Source organism: Ursus americanus, chromosome 6 (genome assembly GCF_024610735.1).
Source record: "Ursus americanus isolate L20-20 chromosome 6, mUrsAme1.1.p, whole genome shotgun sequence".
Taxonomy (NCBI): domain Eukaryota; kingdom Metazoa; phylum Chordata; class Mammalia; order Carnivora; family Ursidae; genus Ursus; species Ursus americanus.
In genome coordinates, this window is record NC_142132.1 from 74,454,130 (window position 1) to 74,477,676 (window position 23,547).

General features: G+C 37.9%; 1 protein-coding gene across 1 annotated transcript in view; it reads left to right on the forward strand.

Annotated features, from left to right (window-relative positions):
• The window catches only part of PCDH15 (protocadherin related 15), a 1,630,853-nt gene that overhangs the window by 691,959 nt on the left and 915,347 nt on the right, over positions 1 to 23,547 (forward strand). The window lies entirely within an intron of this gene.

Here is a 23,547-nt window from a genome sequence, read left to right on the forward strand (position 1 = left end):
TGAAATAATTTGAACATCTTTTTGATCCATTTTATTTTTAAGTACGTTCTTTATTTTATTTTATTTATTCTATTTTTTAAAGATTTTGTTTATTTATTTATTTGAGAAAGAGAGACACAGCAGGGGGGAGGACCAGAGGGAGAAACAGGCTCCCCACTGAGCAGAGAGACTGACTGGAACTCGATCCCAGGACCCTGAGATCATGACCTGAGCTGAAGGCAGGCGCTTAACCAACTGAGCCACCCAGGCAGCCCTATTTTACTTTATTATTATTTTTTTGAGTATAGTTGACACACAGTGTTATCTTACTTTCAGGTGATGCACCGTCTCTGTGCATTATGCTGTGCTCACCACACCTGCAGCTCCCATCTGCCACCATACTGTGTTATTACAGTGACATTGGCTATATTGTCCATACTGTACCTTTCACCCTTGTGACTTATTCCTTCCATTACTGGAAGCCTGTATGTCCCTCTCCCCTTCACCCATTTTGCTATGCCCCCTAACATTTTTTCTTCTGGCAACCATCAATTTATTCTCTGTGTTTATAGGTCTGATTCTGTTTTTCACTTGTTTGTTCACTTTTTTTTTTTTTTTTTAGATTTCACATATGAGTAAAAATCATATGATATTTGTCTTTCTCTGACTGACTTATTTCACGGAGTCTAATGCCCTCTAGGTGCATCAGTGTTGTTGCAAATGGCAAAAGCTCAACCCTTTTTTAATGGCTGTGTTATCTGTCTCTCTCTTTCTCTGTGTATATACATATACACCACATTATCTTTATCCATTCTTATAACCATGACACTCAGGTTGCTTCCGTATCTTGGATATTGTAAATAATGCTGCAGTAAACATAATCTTGCGTATATCTTTTGTATTAGTATCTGTTTTCTTCGGGTCATAATACTATACATAGCAAACCCTAAAGACTCCACCAAAAAAACTATGAGAAGTAATAAATGAATTCAGTAACGTTGCAGGATACAAAGTTAATACCCAGAAATCAGTTGTGTTTCTATACACTAATATTGAAGTATCAGAAAGATAAATTAAGAAAATATTTTCATTTACCTTTGCACCAAAAAAGAATAAAATATTTAGGAATACACTTAACCAAAGAGGTGAGAGATTTCTACTCTGAAAACCGTAAAACACTCATGAAAAAAATTGAAGATGACACAAATGGAAAGGTATTCATATTCATGGATTTGAAGAATTAATATTGTTAAAATATCTATACTACCCATAGCAATCTACAGGTTCAATGCAATCCCTATCAAAATACCAAAAGCATTTTTTTCATAGAACTAGACCAAATAATACTAAAATATGTATAGAACCAGAAAAGACCCCCAACAGCCAAAGCAAACTTGAGAAAGGAGAACAAAGCTGGAGGTATCACAATCCCAGATTTCAAGATATATTACAAATCTGTGGTGATCACAATAGAATGGTGCTAGTGCAAAAATCGACACATAGATCAATAGAACAGAATAGAGAACCCAGAATAAACCCACACTTATATGGTCTATTAATCTTTGGCAAAGCAGGAAAGAATATACAATAGGAAAAGACCGTCACTTCAACAAATGGTGTTGGGAAAACTGGACAGCCACATGCAAAAGAAGGACATTGGACCACTTTCTTCTGCCACGCACAAAAATAAACTCAAAATGGATTAAAGACCTAAATGTGAGACCTGAAACCATAAATATCCCAGAAGAGAACATAGGCCAGTAAGGTTTCTGACTTTGGCTGTAACGACATCTTTCTAGATATCTAGATATGACTCCTGAGGCAAGGGAAACAGAAGCAAGAATAAACTACTGGGACTACATCAAAATAAAAAGTCTGCACAGTGAAGGAAACAATCAACAAACAGAAAAGTCAGCCCATGGAATGGGAGAAGATATTTGCAAATGACATATCTGATAAAGGGTTAGTATCCAAACTATATAAAGAACTCATACAACTCAACACCCAAAAACATATAATCCAATTAAAAATGGGCAGAAGACATGAACAGACATTTCTCCAAAGAAGACATCCAGATGGCCAACAGACACATGAAAACATGCTCAACATCATTCATCATCAGGAAAATGCAAATCAAAACTACGATAAGAAATCACTTCACACCCGTCAGAATGGCTAAAATCAAAACCACAGAAATAATAAATGTTAACAAGGATGTGCACTGTTGGTGGGAATGTAAATTGGTGCGGTCATGTGGAAAACAGTGTGAAGGGTCCACAAAAAGTTAAAAAAAAAAAAGAAATACCACATGATGCAGTAATTCCCAGTACTGGGCATTTTTTAAGAATTTTTAACCTCTGTGATAGCAGTTATTCTTATATTGGACTATCATGGCTCTAATTACTATTTTCTCTAATGGATGTTTTCTGTCTTACATTCCCTTTGATTACCTCAAACTTTTTCTATGTGTCAGTTATATAATCTTCAGAATGTCATACTGTTAATTGTTCTGCAGTGGTATCATTTAAAATTATTACTTATCTTTGCAATTTATTTATTGCAATTTATTCTTATTTCTTTCTTGAGTGTTTTTTTATTTAATTCCTGATATTATGAAAGTAGTCAGTAACGTAAAAACTTCCTAAGATAATTTCTTTTGTTCCCAGGATAATGTTTTATTCTGTACTAGATTCCTCACATCTCTCTTGAGAGAGACAGAGAGAGAGAGAGAGAGAGAGAAAGAGAGAGAGATACACCATTTTCAAGACTTTACTTACTTAGATATAAAAACTATCTAACTACTCAATATGGGGGGATTACTTTTTCTTATTCAACAAATATGAAATATCTCTATTTTGAAGATAAAGCTCAGCGGAGACGCTGAGGTTTGGACATGTGTGCACGCATACACATGTCAGAGACAGACAGGACCGTGTTTCTTTTCTTTACTTGAGAAATTTTTTTAAATCTACTCCAAAAACTTTCACTCAGCCTTGGTATTTATTTTACCCCACTTGGGAATACCCTCCATTTCTGGTCTTTCAATCAACTGAGCTTAAAGCCACAAATTTTTAATTCTATCAGATTGAGTCAACCTCTGGTCTTCAGTTCTTGTCAACCAGCCACCCCCAAGAACTCTGATTCTCTCTCCAGATTCAAGGACATTTGTGATGAATCTCAGAAGTTTTTTGAACCAGAATTATTTCTCAGAAGTGGGAATGGAATTAGGAACTTCTTGTGTTCCAATAAAACCTTCAGCTGCTGGCACCGGTAGATTCCTCTCTTTCTTTCTTGTTTTTTTCAATTTTTTATTTTTTTATAATAATATTTTTTTATTATATTATGTTAGTCACCATACAGTACATACCTAGTTTTTGATTTAAAGTTCCATGATTCATTACTTGTGATTCCTCTCTTTCTTTGAAGAGTGTATATCTGTTTGTAATCTTGTCTTTGTGGGCTGTTCCTGATTTTTTAAGAGGTTTTCATTTATTTATTTTGTTTGTTTTTAACTGTTTTTCTTCTTCTTCTTCTTCTTCTTCTTCTTCTTCTTCTTCTTCTTTTTATTTTTCTATTTTTTTAAATATTTTTTTATTATATTATGTTAGTCACCATACGGTACATTCCTGGTTTCTGATGTAAAGTTCGATGATTCATTAGTTGCGTATAACACCCAGTGCACCATGCAATATGTGCCCTCCTTACTACCCATCACCAGCCTATCCCATTCCCCCACCTTCCTCCCCTCTGAAGCCCTCAGTTTCTCAGAGTCCATAGTCTCTCATGCTTCATTCCCCCTTCTGATTACCCCCCTTTATCGAGTGTTTATTTAATTCTTCTTCTTTTTAAATATGTCACACTTTATTCACCATGTGTAGGGGAAGACAATTCTTTGGCCTACTTAAATTCAAACATTTTACTCAATTTCCTTCCAGGTGATTTTAAATTAGGCATGTGATTTTCATATAGAATTGTATGATAACAATGTCTGTGAAACTTGATGAGTTTTGTATGAATCCCGAAATGTGATTTCTTTATAATTCTTTGTAGTGAGTGTGGGCTATGTGACCATGGGGGTCTGTGTGCATGGGGAGTGTGCATGTTGGTAAAAATGTGTGTGTTGTGAGGTTGTGTATATTCATATGTAGGGATGCGTATCAAGGGTAGTATCTATTTGCATGGGAGAATATATTTGCACGGGGCTATATGTACAAGTGCATATGTGGGGGTGTTTATATGGAGGGTGTTTGTGTGTGTGTGAGGAGGGAGGGGTGAGAGAGAGAGAGAGAGAAAATTTCTGTGTGAATGGGAGCTCCTAGTATTGGCAAAACCAATAAGAAGTTGAGAGGTAAATGTCATGCCATAAATGATGTATTTCTAGGGTTGGAGATAAATGTTGCACTTTCCACGGCGCTAGTATTAACTCTAGACTCATTAACTGTGATCATGAGGATGTGCTTGTCTCCCTCCGTCAGGGTAGCTCTACTGACAGTGTTCTTTGAAATTCTTAATTGTGCTATTGTCTCTATTAAACATAATATAATTTAGTAGCTGACTAAGCTATCATCCTTTTTGCTCTGTAGACTGCAATAGCACAGAGCCTCACCAAGAGAGTTATTCACTCCCATTGTATCTTAGTATTCTCAGTAAGAAACCACCGGGCGTGAACAATGCAGTTAATTGACCTTTACCTCTCGATTCCTGTGCTGCATGAAATAAAGGTCCTCAGCATATTTTTTAAAAGTTGAGAATACAATGGGCGCTGCATCAGCACGAACCTAAAATGGTCAGAGGTTAACACAGTACATGCTAGGAAAAAATAGACACTTGTAGAAGCAACATTGTTGCTTTAAAAAGTTCATTTGCACAAATAGAAAGGACAAAAGCAATAGTAAGCCTATTTTCAATGTTTCATTCATTATTAATCACTAAATATTGCCTATACAGACCATAGAAATAAGACATTATATACATGGATACAACCCATACTATAGAGCATTTGTTCCAAGATCACACCTTAAAAATGCTAAACATTGTCTCTCCAAGAACTATGAGGTCAGAAAATTCAGTTTAGTGTTCAGATTTTTCCCTAACATTCTTAACTCTTTATTCCTCCCTCCCTCCCTCCCTCCCTCCCTCCCTCCCTCCCTCCCTCCCTATCTTCCTCTTTTCCTCTCCCCATCTCCCTCCCTCTCTCCCTGTCTGCTCCTGGAAGTTATCTTCCATATTGTGAAAAATATGAGTTTGAGGGATTGTTAAGAATCTGACTTTAAATCCCGGTTATTACACTGGACGTATTTCTATTTTAAATTGATGGTAGGCATTGTGTTAGACAACAGATATCCATTACAGTATTTGATATATTAGTGTTGTTAATAGTTCCATTTTATAAATGAAGAAGAAATTAAGACTGTGAGAGGTTAAGTTACCTTGTCAATAAGTGGCATTTGACGAGTCAAAGCATTTTTTTTTTTCTCATTCTAGAGCCAAAGGTTCTAATAGTTTGGTCCTATAGATTATTAAGAGACTTCAGTACTAATTAACAAATACTCCATTTTTCAGGACCCCAATCCACCCACAATCAAACACCGAGGGCCTGGTATGAAATAAAGTCCTTAAGAGTCCCACGAACTGAGACTGGAGTCCATTCTGGTTAGTTAGGTGCCCAGAATATATTGATTGCTAACAGATTTTTATTACCCCTATGTATTACGCAGGCTTCTCCAGAGAAGAAGGGCCAGTAGGATTGAAGGTTGGGGGTGGGGGAGGGAGAGTGAGAGAGGGCGAGAGAGAGTTGGGGGGAGAGATGGAGAAAGAGAGATATTAATTGACTTTACATAATTGTGGGGACTGGCAAATCCAAGAACTGTAAGTCAGGTTGGAAACTCAGGTAAGAGTTGTTTGCAGGCTTGCATCTGAAAAACACAATGAGGGCCAGCAGGTTAGAAACTCAGACAGAATGTCTCTGTTACAGTCTTGAGGGAGAATTTCTTTTTCAGGAGACCTCAGTGTGTGCTTTTAAGGCCAGTAACTGATTGGATGATGCCACTTAAATTGTGAAGGGTAATCTGCTTTACTCAACCTACTGATTATAAATACTAATCACACGTTAAAAAAAAAAATGCACTCATAGCAACGTTTAGAGTAATGTCTGTCCAAACAACTGGTCAGCATTGCCCAGTCAAATTGACACATAAAATGAATTCTAATACCTGTAAATATCTGTATCTTACTAATAATGCAATCTTGAGACAGTTATTTATCTTTTTTGAGACCCTCTTTCCTATCAGTAACATGTAGCTAATGACACATTAGTACACGAGACATATGTAGTGTGTATGCTATCTACAAACGTATATACCTACATATACATATATGCATAGTTCACACATGTAGTATGTTTCTTATTCTCCTTTTCTTGAGTGAATATAGAACCGCCCCTCATTAGCTCTGCAATCCTAGTAATTTCTCCCTTCAGCGTCCTCACCTGTAAAATGTAGCACATGGGAGTAGAAGTCCTTGAGTTTTCATCTGGCTGGAATGTATCATCAATGTGTAATGTCACCTTCAGTGACATTTGATTATACCATGATTCGTAAAACCCCGAAGTGATCTCTATATTTATCTATTGACAGAAAGGATGTTGTCATCATATGGCACTGATAATCAGGCAAAAAGAAGGTCCTCATTTTTCTATCAGTGGAAATAGTTTCAAACTGGACCATTCACACTCTCTTGTCTGGTTGCCCTGGTGACCACAGTCGTGCTTTTGTGGGAAATGAGGTCAGTACCTAGGAAATACAGTTGTTTTTGTTTGTTTGGTTTTTTTTAATTTCAATGCAACATACTGGCCAGCATTAGGAGTGCGGGGCATATTAGCTCTTCAGGGTGAGATGTACCTGGGCAAGGAAGTGTATGAATACTAAGAAAGGAAGCTAAGCATTTTCTAACAGGATTAAACTGCAAATGCAATTGTTTGCCACTTCTAGTTTTTTTATGTAACTGGCTAAAATGTATCCCCACCATCTTTCAAAATTGGCATTTAAAATTGACATGTTACCAAAAAATGTCAGCCAATGCCTGATTTACAACTAGCATTGATTATTTGTGCTCAGAGTTAATTCAGGTCCGAGTGGGCTTCCATGACTGATTCAGATGGGCAGTAGTGGGATATCATTGCCAAAGCTTCTCCTGGGCTTCCTCAGCCTGTTCCAAAGCAGTCTCTTCATGTTCACAGCCAACAGGGACATCAGCTGTGTGAATAGGTTTTTCATGAGCCCACTTTGGCATCAAGTTAGAGAATGGGAACGTAAGAGAAGCTTTAGATATGGAGATGCTTCAATAGCACTAACAAAATCTGTAAAAATGAGAAGTTCACATTTCCTGAATTAAGATTTACATCTGAGGAAAATAAAGCTCAATGAACATACAGATATCCACTCTTCCGTTTGTGCACTAGGCAACTGTCTTTTGGGTTTTGTTTTTCTCCAGCCAGTGTTAAGTCGATATATGTATGTTACTTACACTGGAAGATGTCCGTGGAGGTCCTCAGACTAGTCTTTTCTCTGTGTATGGGGTCCAGTGAAATCCTCTACCCACTTCGCCACTTAATAAACAAAATGTTTTATGATGATAGAACCCCTAAACTCTTCAAACTGAGGAGCATTTAATTACACTTTTCTTTCAAACGTGATTTGTGCCCAGAAGTGAAAACATACCCATCAACATGTGGAGTTCTAGCTCATTTCTCTCATGTGATTTAGCTCTTGGTGATGATGCTGTGTTCTTAGAATGCTAGTTTGTGTCTGATCCAACAATTCTGTTTCTAAAGCTACAGTGTATGCTTCACACAAGCATTGAGAATTCGAGTTGTGAATAAACCGAGTCTCTTAGAACAAGCTGTAAATATACTCCCACAAGTTAGCAGACATCCCATTTTGAAGAACCAGTAAAATGGGGGAAATTGTGACTTTAAAGAATCATCCAGTACCAAACTTTATTGATATTATCAAGATGTTGGTGTTTCTTTTGAACTGTATTTAATATTTTAACTGCATGAATTATTTCAACTATTGAAGATGTTTTTGCTTTTAATAAACTTGTCCTCTTATGTTCCCGTTTAAGTATCACACACAAAAAAATTTTCATTTTTCAAGAGCATGAAAAAAGTCAACATAGGTTTTGTTTTGGATTTTTGTGGTTTTTTTTTAGCTTAGAAATGAAAAATATACATTTGAGTTATCTCTTATCCTAAATTTCTACTTTCAGGAATTCAGACAGAAGTGCTTCTGTGGGTGATTATATTTATTAGAATGTGTTGAATTAAGCACTGGGTACATATGCATAGTGATAACCTACTTGATCCAATGATAAATCAACTTTCCATAAGGACAATCACCTTCTGCTAAGGTGCACAGATTATTTCATATCTGTGCATAATTGTAACGATTTGGTTGGTAGCTTCTCTGTTACTTGACCTCTGCCTATTCATTTTGTGAGGTTCTAGAAGTTGAGGAAAAGCAGTCAGTCTACGTGCTGGGTTTCCCCCCATTATTAGAGAATATTTTTATGTGTGTGTTGACATATATGGCAGAGCTTGTTGTTTGCTTTGAACATTTTTTTCTGAGGTAATAAGCATTATTGTAATTTAGAAGCAGAACGATTTCAGTGTTCAGTGTTGAGATAACAGAATTAAGTGATCTGAATGAAACTGACAAAACACTCTCCCTGCAAGCCGTTATCTATGACCACCAGTGCTAAAGGAACCAAGAGATATTTGCCGACAAATGGGCAGATCTCTCCACTTGCAGAAGGAGACAGGTGTACCCCTTCCTCTGCTAGCATAGTACATAACCAGCCACCATCACAAAAGAGCCTCTGGGAGCTTCAGACACAATGGGCATGTGATTTAGGCCCAAGCTAGATACTTCTGAGAAGAAAGGGAAGGCTTTATTAACAAGCAGAAAGAAACCAGCGCTGCCCAACTGGTCCACATTGTCCTCTCTGCTCTGGACAGCTCAGAAGCCCGGTGCTGAGATGCAGAGATGCCATTTTGTGCCAGAAAGTAAGCAAGCATCCAGTCCATGCCTTTTTTTTTTTTTAAGATTTTATTTATTTATTCGACAGAGATAGAGACAGCCAGCGAGAGAGGGAACACAAGCAGAGGGAGTGGGAGAGGAAGAAGCAGGCTCACAGCAGAGGAGCCTGATGTGGGACTTGATCCCACAACGCCGGGATCACACCCTGAGCCGAAGGCAGACGCTTAACCACTGTGCCACCCAGGCGCCCCCAGTCCATGCCTTTTGAATTGAGCAGAAAAATCTAATTTGTCTTGACTTAACACCATTTCTGGCCCCACACTTGCTATATGTTCAACTTTGGGTAACCTATTATGTGTCTGTGTACTTCCAACTTCCCACTACATAATGGGTCTGATATAGTACCCATTTCCTGGTATCACGGGGTGATTTCATAAGATTTTACACTTACGGCATTTAGGCCCAGGATACATTTCCTAGAGGAGGAGGAGTAATATTGATTACAGTTCTACAGTTAGAGCTTTAGAATGAGAATCTAGGCTCCAAACTGACCTCATAACAGATCTGTTTTCACTTTTACCACTATTGCTTTCCCAGTGCTGTTCATGAGTACTTTCTCTTCACTACAAATCAGGCAGAGTAGTTTTCTAAGGCCTTCCAAGGCCTATCCATCGTACCTGGAGTGAAATCCAAGTCTTTATCTACAAGGCTCTGTCCGTAACCAGCCCTGGGAATCCGATCTCCTGTGCCTCTTCCCTGTGCTCAAGCCTTCACGAAGTACCCCATGTTCCTGCCATATTTTAGAACATTCTAAGCTCACAGAACTCCAGGGCCTTTGCTCCAAGTTCTCCCAGACAGGGATTCTCTTCATCAGGGTCATGCCACTCAGGCCTCTACGTGAATATCTGTCTGAGAAAGGACTTCCCTGACCCACTTCCCATCCCTCTTTGTTTATTTACCCGACTTTATTTTTCTTTGTAGCATGGGCCTCTCTCCGTGTGTCTGTTTATTTTCTGTCTCTACTATTAGGATGTAAGTTTCCGTTGTCACGTATGGTGTAATGTTTGTACACAGAACTGTGTCTGGTACATAGTAGCTACTGAAAATGATTATTTGTTTCAATGAATGCCAGAGTGAATAATGAATGAAATAATTCAATGAATGCATGTTTAGGATAACTCATGTTTCAACAAACAGATGAAAAAGAGAGAAAATGCATTATTACCAGCAGTCCCATTAAAGACTAGATTGCTTTCTCCAAGAGGGGAGATACACACACACACACACACACACACACACACACACACACACATACACTCACATCTATTTTATGTAACATCAGTAAGAAGGTTTGATGGAATAGTTATGTTCCAACTTGAAAGCATTTTTTTTTTTCCAACTAGAATCTCTAAGCGTAAGTGAGTAGAAGTTAAGTCTATTGCTAAAGGTCAGAATGTAAGTCAAGTACAATAAAATCTATGGAACTCATAAGGTGAATTATAATGAACTTATAAGCCTGGCTGTACCGATTATCAAGATCCTAAATTCTTGCTATGGATCTGCCTTTACTTGTTTTTAGTGCCCCTGGGAAAGCTTTTCCTCTTTCTCTAAGGCTTATCAACAGCACAATCCTATGATTGGATTTTATGATCTCCCTCATGCTCCATGAATAGGTAACAGGGGTCCAAGCCAAGATATTTTAATGTTTCTAATGTACTAAATATTTTACTGAGAACCGTATCTAAAACCCGTGCTTCCCTGAACACTAGTTGATATTCAGTCCAGAATAGCGCCAATGGTAGTGGATCACATAAGCCACAGCATTTATGAAATATCCAGAGCAAAAGAAAAGTTAGTTTTCCAAATAAGCTATTCAGTTTTAGAAATGGATGCATATATATATTCTTAAACAGCAGCTGATTTAGGGGGGAGTGTGATTGAGTCATCAGAAAGCTCCTTACATCACCTGGAGCAGAACTGTCAGAGCCCCTGTCCCTCATCAACCATATTGAAAATCTGCTCTGCACCTACATTGTCAAGCATCACGTTCCGAGAACTCGGAACATGGTAGATACAATAAATATCTGTTGTCTTTGCCAACTAAATGAGAGTGGTGATTAGCTCTATAATAATTTTAAAGGTTTCAATAAGCCCAGCAGGCAATTTAATAAGATGCTGTTGCTTTCTGCCAGGTCTTCTGTGGTGAAAATCAGGACTCCACTCCCAATGGAGAGAAAAGGAATAAAGTGTATTTGATTTAAATGACTGTGTACTGAAAAGTGCTTTTTCTCTCACTGTCTATCTTGCAGACTTCAGAAAAAAAATAATTAACACTAAAAAGTACACTATTGCAAATTTAGCAGAATGAAGACACTTTTAAGAGCAAGACTCAGGAGGCTAATACATGATTTTTAATGGGTCATCTTTGAGTCCCTGGTTCGAACATTGCCCAGTTTGGAATTAGTGGATGTTGCCATCTGTTGTTTGTTTGACAGTTTATGAAAAAGGAAGCATTCACGCCAGTGTTTCTTGAACAAACATTTGAAAACCATTATAAATATTTGTATTCTGCCTCTTAGCCTCAAGAGACACTGTAGCACTTTGATACTGAGTAGCTGTTCCTTCAGAAAGTACTGGAGCCATGTCAGTGACATTGCTTGTGCCGACACCGCTGTCAGCCAGAGGTGAGCTGGTGGTCTGGCCATCTGCTACCGTAAGACATGTCCTGGCTTCCATTCCCTACGACACACATATTCCCGTATGTGTACTTGGAGCTTGGCTCCTGGCATGCTCACAAGTCCAATTGGAGGCTTCTTCTTGTGTTTAGTAGGAAAGGCAAATAGCTTTCATCTCAAGAGACAACTCCTCGTGATTGCTTATATGTCTATAGGGCGGTGTGTCTAAAATCCTGAGCTGGCTTCCAAGTTCAGTAGAAAAGAATGCTAGCAATAATTGCATTTTCTAGGGAGGGGAGATGCTCATATGCTTTCTTTATATCTGCCTTCCCTGGTATAGATTATCCTATCTTTTATGATTTAGCAGATGTGAAAGGTGAGGACCTTTTAAAGCCTCCTATTTTCACTGTGGATTTTTTTAAAGATGTGTCTTGACATCCTCAAAATCTTAAAATTCTTTTTATGATGTACATTGTTAGATTTTCAATTTATTTAGAGTGAATGTTGCTTTACTGAAAGTAAAATGTAGACCGTTGCAATGACTTAAGTCCATTTATCACCCACCACATTCATCACACTTTAGGTTTCAGAAGGATTATATCTGTATACATTAAAACATCCCATAAGACAATAAAGTTTCTTTTTAGAGGCTTTATTTGTTAGAGAGAGCAAGAGAGAGCATGAGCAGAGTGGGGAGGGCCAGAAGGAGAGGAGAAGCAGGCTCCCCTCTGAGCAGGGAGCCCTGTGAGGGGCTCAATCCCAGGACCCTGGGATTATGGCCTGAGCCGAAGTCAGACGCTTAACCCACAGAGCCACCCAGGCTCCCTAGGTTTTGTTTTAAATATGATATAGAGTTTAAAATGTACTTAGGGGAAAAACAGTCCTTTATATTTACCTGGTTGTTTGCAATTTTAATGCTCTTCATTATCCCTTAAAGATCAGAGTCCCTATATGATTTTCATTTCCCTTTGGCCCAAATAATTGCCTTTAACATTTTTTTTTAAATGGTATTCTATAGTCAACAAATTCTCTTAATTTTCTTTTGTCTAAAGACATCATTTTTCTTGCCTTTATCTTCAGATACTTTTTTTTTTGTTTCTGACTTTTTTTTTTTTTTTTTTTTTTAAGTAGGCTCCATGCCCAGCACGGAGCCCAGCATGGGGCTTGAACTCATGACCCTGAGATCAAAACCTGAGCCAAGATCAAGAATCGGATACCTAACTGACTGAGCCACCCAGGAGCCCCTATTGTTTCTGACTTCTTAAACTTTTCCTAACACAAGAAACAAGAACAACTGTTGAAGAAAAATGTTATTTCTACAAGCAAGGGAGAGTCAGGGCAGTGGGGGTTGGAGGGGGCAGAAAAAACATAAAAGCACAATTATAAAAAATCAAATACAAAAACCCCACAAAACTACAGTTAAAACTAAAGTCAAAGTAACAAAGTATCCCTTGCTCATCATTGTCTTATCTGTTAATTTTGCTTTTGATCTACTCAAGTTTGATAGATGGCTTTTTCCTTTTTTTTATTTTATTTTTTTTTATTATATTATGTTAGTCACCATACAGTACATAGATGGCTTTTTCCTATTCATTAACTACTTCTTGGATAGTCCATCTATTTTAACATCCTTTCCCTTGGTTTTCTTTACCAAGGGAATGCCTTTTTTTTTTTTTTTTTTGGAGAGGGGGAGGTGATTCTTTCTTTCATTTATGATACCTGGCCCTTCACCAGAGGCTCTTCTTTTCCCATCCAGCCCATCTCTGTCTTCTGTCAGCTTTTACCTTCACCTGTGAGACAAAGTGTGGATGAAGAGCATGCATGCCGTTGCCCTGTTTCTGATTGTATAGTGTCCTTCTTTGTCTCCTTTTATAGTCTTTGTTTCAAAGTCTAGTTTGTCCAATATAAGTGTGGGTACTCTGGCTTTCTTTTGATACCCATTAGCATGATAGATTGTTCTCCATCCCCTCACTTTAAATCTGCAGGTGTCGGGGCGCCTGGGTGGTACAGGAGTTAAGCGTCTGCCTTCAGCTCAGGGCGTGATCCCGGCGTTATGGGATCGAGCCCCACATCAGGCTCCTCCGCTAGGAGCCTGCTTCTTCCTCTCCCACTCCCCCTGCTTGTGTTCCCTCTCTCGCTGGCTATCTCTCTCTCTGTCAAATAAATAAATAAAATCTTTTAAAAAAAATAGAATAAATCTGCAGGTGTCTTTAGATCTAAAATGAGTCTCTTGTAACCAGCATATAGATGGGTCTTTTTTTTTTTTTTATCCTTTCTGACGCCCTGTGTCTTTTGATGGGAGCATTTAGTCCATTTACATTCAGAGTGATTATTGATAGATATGTATTTAGTGCCATTTTATTACTTGCTTTTTCTAGTAGCTTATTTGTATGACACAGTTGAAAATTATGACTCATTGCTTACTTAAGTTTTACAGCCACATAGCAACTTTGTTTTTAAGTATAAACCAAAGTTGATTTTACAACTTCCTTTGTCTCATATTCCATATATATGATTTGGCATAGTGTTTCAGTGGCTCTATAAATTATTTCTTTTGGGTGGGTTAATCTTATTTCAAATTTCCTGATTTCAGTTGTGTCTTCCCATTTTATATTCTTCTCACACATCTACCATTTTAAGTCTGTGCTGAACATAATTAACTTTGATGTGATTAACCACAATTTATTAAACTATCTTAATGTCAGGAAGAATTCCCACAAAGCAATCTAAGTCTGATGGAAGTTCCCAGATATCGGACCTACAGATTGATTGATTTGCTTAGTCAGTCAACAAACATTAATTGAGTCTGTAATGAATCTGGCGCTTTGCTAGGTTCCTGTGATACAAATATAAAAAGATAAGTTCCCTATCCTGTAAGGGGTAATGATTTTAAACAATAATGTAAAACATACAGAAAGAATTACTACCTCTATCTGAAGCCATCAGGCAATGTTTTACCAGAGAAGGATACTCTGCATGGAATAGAATTTTTATTTAAAAGCTGTGAGTGCTCTGGAAAATTGTAATCTGATGCCATGATGGACTTAATGTTCAGTAAGTCATTCAAGATTAGAGGCTGCAAGAACAGGCTCTACACTTAGCGAATATATTACAGAGAATATGGTGCTTCCTGATATTTTATATGTTTAGTGCACTATGTACAAAGTCTATAAAGCCATTGATCGATTCCATATTGTAGCACACAAAAAGGAACATATCGGTGATGTCAGTGAGCATATCAATAATATTTGCTGATTCGTCAGGGTGGCTGGGGTTAGGATCTTACCAGACATGAAGAACATTTAAATTGTTTAAATAGGATATTTTTTAATTAAAAAATCGAAACATAACCTTTTCATATTTTAGGAGGAAAGTGTGATATTTCCACTCATATATCATCTCTTTGTGCATTTTCTCTGTGATGTGGGGTTCAGTGAAGATCTACAGTTTGTTTATTTCCCATGGAGACAAAAGAGACCATCTGGGCTCCTGGCATCTGCTGGTCATGTCCACAACATCATGACCTTCTCGCCTTCTGTACCTTTGCTTTCCCATTTCTCTCTATTCTCAGAACTGTCCTTTGGCACACCTGCTAGGAACCAGCAGAAGCCTTTGCGGCCTTGTTATTTAGCCCAGAGATCATAGTAATGGGTGGAGAGAGACTCCTGGTGTATTGGTAAAACCTGGTTGTTCTTGCTCTTTCTTCAAGAGAGCAGGCAGGAAAAAGCCCCAATTAACCATACTAGACATCTTGCAGCCTGCCATGTTTCCCACAGTCGTTTCTCAGTTTTGTCTCTTTGCTTTTTTGTTTTTGTTTTTCTTCTTTGAGGGACCTTGAAAAATGACAGTAACTTTGGGTCAAGCAAGGAGTTTTACTTCTGGTTTCTTGCTCATTCTGTTAATTACAGTTTAATGTCCCCTGCAATTGTGGGCTTAGTTAAGTAGGCAGTAGTTGAGTCCTGTGGCAACACTTTGGGATCTATAAACAAGTGAGAAATTTTTACAGGGCTAAGAGAACTGAAAAAAGGAAATAACACCTCTCGAGTTTTATGACAGCACCCCCGTGGAAATTCTTCCACATGCATTCAGACAGAAGATGTAATTTCCTTGGAAACCTAAGAGCCATAAAGAGATAGTCCTAATACACTTTGACAGTGGGAATATGGGCTGGGTATGATAATATGCTTGACAAGTTGTAGATTTATACGCATTGAAAGTAAATTCTTTTGTCTTTTCAGTTATAACCCTGGGAATGCAGGGAAGAGAAATTGCATAGATGATTGGAGAAGATCCTACAAAAATATAATGAAGTATCATTTCTTAGGTTGTATGAAGCTTTTCAAAAACATGTATTTTTTAATCATTTTTTGAGACAGTTTTTTTTTTAAGATTTTAATTTATTTATTGAGATAGAGAGCACAAGCAGGGGGAGGAGCAGAGGGAGAGGGAGAAGCAGGCTCCCCAGTGAGCAGGATTCCAGTGCGGGACTTGATCCCAGGACTTTGGGAACATGACCTGTGCTGAAGGCAGACGCTTACCCGACAGAGCCACCCAGGCACCCTGGGACAAACAATTTCTGTTAGGTTTTTCTAATTTCAAAATTATGTGCAGAAATGAGCATAAAATGAGGCAGAATAGCACAATTTGGTACAAGATTTGTTATCTTGTGGCTTATTTTTCACTGACAAAACAGATTATTACAACAATTACTAGCTCTGGTTTTAAGATGAGAAAAAAATATGGATTCAATTTTGATGCTTCCTAACTATGGTGACTCATCTCCCTCTGTGTTTCACTTAACTTAGCACGAACAGGGGTGCCTGGGTGGCACAGTGGTTAAGCGTCTGCCTTCGGCTCAGGGCGTGATCCCGGTGTTATGGGATCGAGCCCCACATCAGGCTCCTCTGCTACGAGCCAGCTTCTTCCTCTCCCACTCCCCCTGCTTGTGTTCCCTCTCTCGCTGGCTGTCTCTATCTCTGTCAAATAAATAATAAAATCTTTAAAAACAAAACAAAAACAAAAACTTAGCATGAACAAAAATAATATAAAATGTACGTACTTCGCGGGGTTGTTGGAAGTAGGTGTGAAACTGCCATGAAGTGCTTAGAGCAGAGCTGGGATGTTACCCGTGTTCTTAGCCTTCCGCAATAGCTAAGTAGACACTGTGAGTCTGTGTCCTCAGTGGTAAGACGCACATGGTGATCTCATCCCTTCAGAGGCCGGTTGACCACGCAGTCACGTAAGGGGGAGACTCAGAGCATCTTACTCTCATGCAGTGACATGCTGAACCACGCTGGACTCTGAGGCAAAATGAAAACGAGTACCTGCAGGTGTGTGTGTGTGTGTGTGTGTGTGTGCGTGTGCCTGCCTGTATCTGCTGTTTTTTTTCCCCCAAAACGTTGCATTAAAATACTATCTTATTATTTGCCTTGATTAGTGAGTTTTGGGGGGCTCCCAAATGTACACAGGTGAGTGCCTCTCTAACTAGCCCTGATCTCATGGGGCCTTCCTGGGACTGCAGCAATGTAGTTGATGGATAGCAAAACTGCAGAGTATTTAAGATTAATCATCATGCCAAGACCCCCCCCCAAAAAAACAAACAAATCCACACCAAAACAAAACAAACAACACTACTTTAAATTCCAAATCCTACCGTTCCTACAAAATAGAAACTTGATAGACAATTTACCAAATTTGACGAGAGTACTCAAAATATATAGTTGTGGAGCAGAGAGAATGTCTGAGGTATCAATAATAACAAGAAGATAAATCACAGTACCTAGAAGACTGAATTATCTTTCAATTATCACTAGAGATATCAGTATAACAAAATTGCTGTCTCACAAGAAACAATCAAGGATGATGAGGCCAAAACATGTAAGAAAAATAAGTACTAGCAATTTGTATCATGCGTGCTCATTAATTTTGAAAAAAAAAATCTGGATATTGTGATGCTAGTGGCATAGGCCAACTATTAAAGAAATGTGATTAGCCATGATTTATTTCTCATGTTAAATAAATGTTCACTTTTGCTCTTAATTTTACATTTGTAAATTTGTATTTTTTCTTAAAGAAAGTCAGAAAATTGTCTAAGTTTTAGGTCTTACAGAAAGGGAACTGCCACCGTCCCTACCAATGGAGGGAGAAGCTAAGGGAGAGAGAAACTTAAGCAGACTCTGTGCTCGTGTGGTGCCCAACGTGGGACTCAATCCCATGACCCAGAGATTTCAACCTGAGTTGAAACCAAGAGTCTGACGCTTAACCAACAACGCCACTGAGGCACCCCTAGAAAATTTGTAAAGGTGACGGAACTAAGCAGGACCAATTTTTATCTGCGTGATTTCTTTCCACTTTAGAACAATTTTTACAACAGAAAGAACCAGAAAAGAATGATGGAATGTCAGGTTCTCGCATCCAGGAAGACTGAGGTCACTGATGTGCCGTAAAGTCAGCAGCAAGAGGAATGTCTGAGTACTCTCAGAAACAGAACATCTCTTCATGCCATGAGCAGATCACTTTATGTAGAGTGTGGTGTTGGGAGAAAGAGAACTTAGAGGGAGCCAATGTGCTGAGTTTCGCAATGTGAGTGCGTGTTCAGGCTCCTGGCTAGCTTGGGTTCTCCAAACCTCTCATCGCATCAGAGGGAGCTTGAGTAAATTCCTCTTGCCCTGCTAAGATTATGCTCCTTGTCACCGTTGGAATGATTTCTGTAGGGAAGATAGTGGGGATTTTCACATATTTGGCACACGTATAGCCCTGAATAATTTCTTGGTCATCACCTGGATTTTTTTGAGAAAACTGGTGATGACAGCAGTCGATACTATGCTAGTCAAAGTACACTTTCTCACAAGGCTAGAGGATATTCATCTGCATTATAAAACATAAGGGGGATAGAAAAAGCATTCTAGAAAAATCTATAGCATTTCCTTCTCTACGGAGAAAAATTATAATTGGCCTTAGTCATATGACAGGTTTGACATTTAAATATATTGAAGTTATCACCTCCTAAGTGCACATATAAGTCACACAATAAAGGGAGGCGATTTCCACAGTTAAACTAGATTTATTGTAGCATATAGTCTAAATACCTATGCCTTTTATTTTTATTTTATTTTGTAGGATGCTACCTACACTATGGGTAAAAATTACATAGAAATATTAGTGAAACTAAGAAATGTTAAGAAAAAACTATATAAAACACCTTACATAATGTATTATTTGTTATTACTGAACCTTAATGAGAAAATTACCTCTAAAATCATGGCCATTGTAATACATAGAAATGATTTTTTAAAAAGAGGCAATTCTATAAGTTTCCATTTTTTTCTCAATAAATAATGCTAAATGAAAGTCAGTTATCACTAGTTAGAGTAGCAAAGGATTTCAGGTTTTTAGATTTCAACTAATCACACTATTGAATATGAACAAGCATTATGAGTTAAAGACTCAAAATATGGGAAAGGGAGATAAGGTACACTAATTGAATGTTATTTTTCTTTTTTACATACAAGATTATGAGAGTTGCTATGTCCTTTATATTAGATATCATGAATTTTTAAAATGTAATATTAAGGACCTTGCCTGTCCTCAATGAAATGAATCTGATCAAACCATCAGCAAGTATTTTATTTTATTTTTTAGTACTTGCAGGTACTTAATTGTGTCCCCAGATGCTGTTCTGAAAGAATTTATGTTCTAAGAAAAATCAGTGTTCTAGTTACCCTTGTTGTATAACAAATAGCTTAAAGCAACGATAAAAAATTTATGATTCCTTGTAGTTTCTGTGAGTCGAAGCATTTGGGAAGTTCTTAGCTAGCAGTTCTGGGTCAGGGTCTCAAAGTTGCAGTTAGATAGTGAATGGTGCTCAAATTGGGGGTGGGGAAGGGGCAGGAAACAGAGAGGTGCCCAGCCCTGTCTTGTTCTTCGAGGAATCCCACAGACTCTTCCTACAGTCTGTCTGCCTGGTCTCATTAGTCAGGACTCGAAGTTATCCTCTTGAGAGATCTGGATGGAACCTGGAAAACCTTTATCACCAAGTTTCAGAAGTCACATAGTGTCACTTGCACTGGAGTCAGAGCGACAAGCCAGCACAGCTTCAAGGGGAGAGATCGTGGGCTCTATCTCTTAGTAGGAAAAGGGACACATTGTAAGAAGGACATGTGTGATGAGAGATACAGAGGTAAGCATCTCTGGAAGGCACAATTTGCCACAATTAGTAATCACTTAATAGTTTCACTGAACAGATCCTAATAATGAATCAGTCAATTTGATTCTCCTCCTAATAAATAAAAACATTTTCTTTAAAAATGTTCCATTCTAAATGGAGACTAGCCACATGAACATTTTAAGCTAGATATTAATCAATGCATTATGATGGATAGGTACATTAAACTAAACAAAAACAATCTAGACTACACAGATGATGAAAAATGAAGAGCATGAAAAAAAGGATTATAGATTTCGATACACCAGACTTTGGAGTAGAAACTATGTACTAAATTGTATGGGAGGAACTAAAAAGATGTAAATTAAAATGAAACATTGTCCCTTCCTTAATATAGTTTCCTATTCTCTGACGTATTTAGGCACATAAATAATTATAATTCAAAAGAGAACGAACTGTATGCTTTTAACATATGTAGGAATATATAGTGAATTGTAATAGTTGTAACAGATATAGATAAGGCTAGTAAAATGGAAAGAACTTCCTGGTGTCCATGTCATTGTATGAGTGTTTTAACACTTTTGGTAACTCTAGCATTTCATGTATGGAAATGGGATGAGTAGGCTTTCCAAGAATACATTGTATTAAGGACATTTGTGGGCCTCATAGTAATAACCCCAAAGGCATAGAGTGTAATTCATGAGACGATAGGTTCAGTGCAAAGACTTGATTGAAAATGACCATCAGTTCCTCATCTTGCTATTATTTCACTTACAATGTTACCAATAGAATGATCTCAGTGGTAAAGATCCAGGGCAGTGATACTGAAGTGTTGTGCTGGGCCACAGGAGGGATCTTTCCTTTTTGACAAATTAGTACACACTCTGGTTTCCTTAACATTGAGGCAATTGATAGAGTTGATTAAGAATGTGTGTTTTAGAGACAGGCAGATTGATTATCTTGTTCTGCCTTTTAGTGCCTGTTTGATCCTGGGAAGTTAATTTAGTAGCATTAAGGCTGTATTTCCCCATTCTAATATTGGAGATGATAACGTTGACTTTAAAAGATTCATGGTGATTGTTCTATACAAGGTGGCTCTATTATTATTATAGCTTCTAAGACTATTCCTCGAGTGTACTATACTATGAATGCTTTCACACAGAAAGGTCTTATTACATTATACTCTCAGATTGATTTTTCTGGACATTTATTTTAATATATTCTGTAAATTTCATGTTAGAACTATAATACAATTTCTCAGTATATTAGATAGTATTTTTATGAGATAGATCACAACAGAGTCTGGTCCTTGTTCAAAGATTTGCATGGATGATAGTTAAGCTTTAGGTTGCTTTCACTTCAATTAAGTATAAAGAAGCTAATAAGTTAATTGAAAGATTAACTGAACTTACAATTTCTTCCTCTTACTTTATGGGCTGCAGTGCTACCAACAGAAGCTCATATATTTATTTTTAAGTTCAGTGTAGCTTCAAACTGTCAAATTACCACATTTTATACCATTAAAATACAAAGCCATGGACAGAGAGGGACATCATTACTTAAGAATCTATTATGTATGGGGAGCCTGGATGGCCCAGTCAGTTAAGCATCTGACTCTTGATTTCAGCTCAGGTTATGATCTCAGGGTTGTGAGATTGAGCCCCCCCCCCCCCGCCCCGGCACTGGGATCCTCGCTCAGCGGTGAGTCTGCTTGAGATTCTCTCTCCCTCTTCTTCTGCCCCTCCCCCCTCACTCTCTCTCTCCCTCTCTAAAATAAATAAATAGAATAATCTATCCTGGAACCATACAGGGAATATTTCTTTGTTATATATTTGTATTCTTCTTCTTTTTTTCTAATCACAGCATGGCCCTATAGCAGATCTGTTTAAGTCTACCTTGTGGGGAAGTATTCACATTTCCTTACTGTTAATTTTATATATTATTTTTATTTCATTACTTTTGGTCTAATAAAAGTACAATTCTATGGCTTTTGTTTATTCTCTCAGGAATGACCAAATAGATTGTTGAGTTGAGAACAGTTTTTTTTTTTTTCTTTTTCCATGCCCACATAAATCAAAGGGCATAAAAAAAGTCTTGGTTTCTCATTTCCCTTTGGTAAAACTTTATGTCCACAAGCATGGCTGGTGTTTTGACACAGTGATTTATGTTTGCCTTCTGGTGCTTTGAAATAGTTGTTTCCAAACAACTAATAAAGTGCCTTGAAATGATTCTAACTTAATAATTATGTCTTTCTTTCTCACTCAGCACCTTGTAAACCTCGAATGATCCACTAGATTTCAGTTACATCCATTACCAATTATTCTGCATGCACTGCAAAGTCTTGAGTATGAAAGAGATAGATGGGCTTACATATGGGCTCTTGCATCCATTTATTTAATACTATGTAAATATATATTAAGCATTTTCCATATATCAGGCACTCTCTTAAGTACCAGGAATATAACGCTGAGGAATATATAGGCGCTTACAGTATCTGGAGGAGACAAGTAAACATTTACTGTTCAGGACATATGTTCCACATATTCAACTGGTGTGCGGGCGGGGCATTTGACTAAGAATTGGGTGTTAAAGAAGCTCTCACACTGCTGACTCGAGCCGAGATGTAGAAGACCCAAAGGTGTGAGAAAAATGTCCCATGTCTAGGAGTTGGAGTGAAGATCAGTAGAGAAAAAGTGTTGCAGGCAGATGTGGAAGGAAGTAGACAGACCCAGAAGCAGGTGCATGTTTAGTGGGGGGACAGCAATAATGTACTTGAGCTGATGTACAGAATAGAGCTTTTTTCTGCCGTTGAACGTGGTAGCTGGATCAGAAAAGACCTATCGTGTTATTAGAAGGACTTCAGCATTTACTATCTGCAAGGCATTGTAAGTCCATTTTTCTCTAAGCTCAGCTTTCTCTTCTGTAATCATGGAAATAATGACCGCTGTCATGGACTGAATGTTTGACTCCCCCCCAATTCCATATGGTGAAGCCCTAATTCCCAATGTGATGGTATTTGGAGGTGGGGCTTTCGAGAGGTAATTAGGTTTACATGAATGAGGTCATGAGAGTAGAGCCTCTGTGTGGGGACTGGTTGGGATTGGTACCCCAAAGAGTAGAGGAAGGGACCAGAGCATGCACTTGCTCACTTGCATACACTCAGTCTCTCCCTCCCTACCCCTTCTTCCCCTCTTCCCTCTGTCCTAGTCCTATGAGGATACAGCAAGAAGGTGGCCATCTATGAATCAGGAAGAGTTCCTCCACCAAGAACCCAACCATGCCTCCAGATCCATGAGAAATAAATGTTTGTTATTCCATCCACTCAGTCTGTGACATTTTTGTGAAAGCCACCCAAACTGTGACAATTACATTGAGAAATTATTGTGAGATTTACATAAAATCATACACAGATATTTTTGCCAAAGGTCTTATATGTTACATACACATGTTTAATTTTTTTTCTGTGTTGACATTTCCATACTTTCTCCATTAAGCAAAACTATTATTTAAAAATAAATTCAAATAAACAGATTTTTCCAGTCATAATGTTAGATGTTGGGACTATAAGGGAGAACTGCTTCTTGGTCTCATCACTCTTGTGACCCTGTGGACAAGATCAACACTGAATAACAAATACAGGAATGTATTTGTTATACAAAATATACAAAATATACAACTTTATATTATGGAG